The sequence below is a fragment of the Bidens hawaiensis genome, unplaced genomic scaffold, assembly GCF_021521415.1.
Source record: "Bidens hawaiensis isolate Kalapana, Puna unplaced genomic scaffold, B.hawaiensis_p1.1 tig00002380_1, whole genome shotgun sequence".
NCBI lineage: Eukaryota > Viridiplantae > Streptophyta > Magnoliopsida > Asterales > Asteraceae > Bidens > Bidens hawaiensis.
The window spans coordinates 983,861-988,846 of record NW_027491129.1 but is presented as its reverse complement, the minus strand read 5'-3'; the positions used below and the strand labels follow the sequence as shown (position 1 = coordinate 988,846).

At 38.5% G+C, this 4,986-nt stretch overlaps 1 pseudogene; it reads left to right on the top strand.

The window, feature by feature from the left end:
- The first annotated feature begins 3,415 nt into the window (after positions 1-3,415).
- Positions 3,416-4,739, top strand: LOC143619045 (putative aspartic proteinase GIP2 pseudogene; annotated as a pseudogene).
- The last annotated feature ends 247 nt before the right edge of the window (positions 4,740-4,986 follow it).

Sequence of the window (4,986 nt, the reverse complement as noted above, 5' to 3'; positions counted from 1 at the left end):
GCTTGAAGGCGAAGTTCATCAGGCGAACTTAATCTTGCAGGCGAAGTTATCGCGCTGCAGATCTGTTTGCCCATAAATCCTTCGTTTCTTAGCCAAATAACTCGATTTTGGTACCCACGGAATCGTATGATCGGCGCCTACAAATCCCAACCATCAAATCGGCCTAAAATCGACGTTTTAGGGGTCCGATTTGGGCAGTTTGGGTTTCGGGTCCGGTTAACCCATCCAATCCTAACCATTTTCAGTAATATTAGCTTTGGTGGATATGTTCTTACCTTACCAACTCAGATCTATCAACAAAATCTCGGGTCTCGGCTTCGAATCTTGATCGGTTAGAATGTGTGTGTTTTGAGTGTGTGAAGAAAGAAGGTGGAAATGAAAGATTGGGTTTGGGATGGGATATTTATATCCTTCTAAGCCCACGGACCCGAGGCCCATTCTCATTTAACCCATCTTACGCAATCTAAGCCCAACTCCCTCCTTACTCGACATTAAATAATTAACAACGTGAAATCACTAAACATAACTTTCTTTATTTATAATTAAAATTTTAGGATGTTACAAGTTCGCTAAGATAAGTCAATTCGTTAAAGATTGAATAACGAACTAGAAAGTTTAATAAAATGACAGAACAGTCCCTGGACTTAGAAAAAGAATGAATTAATTACAATTCACCCCTTGAACTTTTGAGTTAGCAAACTAATTAATGATTCGAAATTATAATGGAAAATGTGTTACGACAGCTCGACCCCAGCCAGGGGCTCTGCCCCTTGGACCCTGCTAGGGGCTGCCGCCCCTAGACCCCGCTGCCAGGGGCATTGCCCCCGGACCCCCGCTTGTTGTGGGTAGTAGCTAAGACTAGAAAGATGATATGAGTAGTGGTAGTTAATTGATACATGTAAATATTATACAGTTAGCCGTGCACAGCTCAAGAAGGGAACAACGATTAACGGAGAGCGTAACAGGATTCAGGTGAGTTTCTAGCCCCATTTATGTGCTATGTTTTCGGGGCTGTGTGCATACTCAATATGTTTGTTAATACGCTTATCCTAAGAGATAAGTGTATGCCTTATGTGAATAATGTGAAATATATGAATGATTGCTTGATGGTACGTGAACGATCTTCGGATATTGCACGTACTGTCAGGTTGTAACGCTATGTATAAGGTAAGTATGATATGTATGCTTATGTGTATGAACGTGATAAAGTTAATAAAAGAAGGAAAGGATGGTTGTATGGTTGTATGGTTACGAAAAGGGTACCGAGCCCTAATAATACTCGAGGTATGATGTATGGTTGTATGGTAACGAAGAGGGAATCGAACCCTACTAATATTCGAGAACTAGGGAACCGAACCCTACTAATATTCGAGGAAAGAGGGTACCGAGCCCTAATAATACTCGAGGAAAGAGGGTACCGAGCCCTAATAATACTCGAGGAGGGAGGGTACCGAGCCCAAATAATACTCGAGGAAGGAGGGTACCGAGCCCAAATAATACTCGAGGAATGTAGGGCGTAATGCTCTTTATAACGTAAGATATGAAAGCAAGTTAGTACAAAAGAAAGTAAGAAAGTATGAAAGTAAGAAAGTATGAAAGTATGAAAGTATGAATGAAAGAATATAAGTTTGTGTGTATTGTATAATGTATGATTAACTAGAACTCACTCAGCGTAGCTGACTTTTAGTATGCACGCAGGTGAGTAGGATGAGGCAGCTCGCTTGAGGAGACACGTGGCACTGAATAAGAGGCTGGCATCGGAAGACTCAAGACGTTTAAGTCTAATGTTTTGTTTATTTTGAAAAACAAGATGACGTTTTAAGACAAGATGTGTTTGTTATGAAATGTTTTATGAAAGCTTTTATATTCCGCGAATGTTTTAATTAACTCTGATATTTAGAACTGCGTTTATGAGTAAATCCAACACGAAAGTAGGGCTACCGGCAACGGGGCCTTACATAAAAGCTATCTGGGTTTCGTGAGACTCATGACCCGCTTATTTTTTTTACTATAAAATTGTCTCTTAATTATAAATATTTTTTATTTTAAAAAAATAGGATATTAATTTTTGTATATTCATATTTTATATGAATTTTCATATCAAAGATTTGGTAAGATTAATTTTTAGTTTAATGAGATGTTATAACCCGTTTATGGAATATCTGAGTTTGGTGAGACCCATACCCGTGAATTCGGGTTAAATGCATGAGAAACCTCCATTTACAAATAATGCAATCTGATGGCTTAAGAGAATGTAAGGAGCAACCAGAGAGCTTTTAACGCTTTCGTTTATATATATATTATAGATAGATATGGATATATAGTAGGGAACTGAATGCGAATGCTCTTAATGGGTAATAGGCAACCAAAAATCTTAATGATTAAGAGACAATCATTTAATGGTTACCTATTAACCATTTAGATTAAATATACACTGATAGTAAGCCGATCCGAGATGGCTAATCTCCAAAGATAGTGACCCTTTAAGCGGATTAAACTCCAAAGAACATAGACGAGAGAGAGCGCGACATTGCTACCAATTTTCTATATTTTCATTCATATCAAACAGTAAACAAACTTTGCCTATTTATAGGCTATAAACAATTAACCGAATAAAAAACTACATGCCCACTTTTCTACCCACTACTCTAGTAACTAATATGGATAAACATGAATTAAAGGCTAGATAAAATATGCAGACTAAAGCCCATGTTGTAGATCATTGATATATATTGTTGAATAGCATGGCAGTTTAAAGACCCAACATGAATTTTTTATGCATTGAGCTCTTTCATTAATTGATAGAAATGTCAACTAGTTCATCATTTTTATTTTTGATAAAAAAATAAGAAGATGGCTCCATGTGCTCTGAGTTATTGTGTTGATTCAAATTCAGAAATACTATCAAAGTTTTTCAAGAAGGATTATCTTGAGGTAGGTTTGCCTCTGACCTAGATTAACTTGCTAGATTAACTTAGTGAGATGACGTATCACATATCTTAATAATTAAAATGTAATAAACCATTAAAACATTAACAAAGAATTTAAATTCTTCTAGACAGAATTTTCTTGCATGTGGTTTAAAATATAAAATATTAACGAATTATTTTGTAAAAACAAGCGGCAGAATTCTACTTAAAAAAAGTAAAAAAGAAGCAAAAGGATAAGAGCGATGACCATGATGTGGGTCACCATTAAAATAATATCCACCCACAAAGTCACGTTATCTCCAACCTTGGTTTATTCGATTTCCACATGTGGATATTCCTCTTATAAGTTATCACACACACACACCTACCTCCCGCCGCGTCTATCCACCACAACACAACACAACACAATGGCCTCTTCTTCTTCTTCTTCTTCTTCTTCTTCTTCTTCTTCTGTTGTTCAACCTCTTATCATCATTCTCTTTCTTCTCACAATATTCCAATCCACCCATGGCTTTCTTCTCAAACTCGCAAAAGATCCACAAACCCACCAGTACACCACCCAATTACTCATCGGAGATCCTCTAATTCCGACCAAACTCGTCGTTCATCTCTCCGGCCAATCACTATGGCTGAGCTGCCCACCGTCTCGGCAATTAATAACCCACGGTTCCATCCAATGCTTGATGGCGAAACCCGGTGGTCAAAGTCAAAGTCAAAGTTATTGTGATGTCCTCCATCAAAACCCCATCACCGGGGAAACCAACGTTGGGGATCTGGCTGAGGATATTATCTCCGTTGGTGATACGCTGGGTAAGTTTTTGTTTTCGTGTTCGCTGGAGGAATCTTTACTCAAAGGCCTGGTTACCGGTGCCAAAGGCGTTTTGGGTTTCGGAAGGTCAAAGATTGCCTTTCAGTCCCAGATGGTTAATAATTTTGACTTACCCAGAAAGTTTTCGGTCTGTTTGTCTTCTTCGGACGGCTTTATTATGTCCGGTGCCGGGATTTCCAACTCTTTATCGTATTCCTACACACCCTTGATGTCGGAATCAGATGGGTACTTTGTTCGTGTTAATTCGGTTAAAGTCAACGGTAGGAGAGTAGGCCTAGGACCGCCCATTGGAGGGGTGGAGGTAAGTACAACGGTTCCTTACACTGTTATGAAGACTACGGTCTATGGGATTTTCACAAAAGCTTTTGTTACGGCCGCCAGTTCGATGAACATGACCTTGGTGTCTCCGGTGGGTCGGTTTGGGGTGTGTTTTATGTCTCAGGCGGTGGTGCCGGAGATCGAATTGGTGTTGCAGAGTGAGCTGGTGAAGTGGAGGATCCAAGGGCGGAATTCGATGGTGGAAGTGAGTGATTCGGTCATGTGTTTGGGGTTTGTGGATGGTGGTATGGATATGATTGGTTCAATGATTTTAGGGGGGTATCAGTTGGAGGATCGTATGTTGGAGTTTGATTTGGGGACTGGTATGATGGGCTTTAGTTCTTCCTTGTTGATCAAGGGCGATAGTTGTTCTAAAGTTGGGGCATCGGCTAATAGGGGATCGTTGTAACACTTGGTGGTGGTCTAAAAAGGAGACTTATGGTTTGTGATGATGATGATATGGATCAATCAATTTGGATGAGTTTAAAGCCTAGTTGATTATGGTTCATCTTCCAACCTAAATGTTTCGAGTTTGGAGTTTTGAAGTTTTGGTACTTATATCTGCTAGATGAATGCGTATGTAATTTTTGTTGGTTTATGCCACTTTTGTACTTAGTTTTTAAAGTGTAATAATGTGAACCTTTCATAACTTTATAACCTAATGTCGTCTTTGTTATAGTTTGCTTATTCATATGTAAGTGAATTTGCTTAGTAAGTTGGTATATCCACTTCGCATTAATGTACAAATGTGTCTATGTTATCTTATCTAGATCAAATGTGAAGATTATGGCCAAGGTTGCCTACTGGTTAATGATGCACTCTCTTATAATCCTTTATAACATATCGGCATTAAAGTAATATTAAATGATATAATTTTGTTAATCCCTTTTTCTTAAAACAGATAATTTA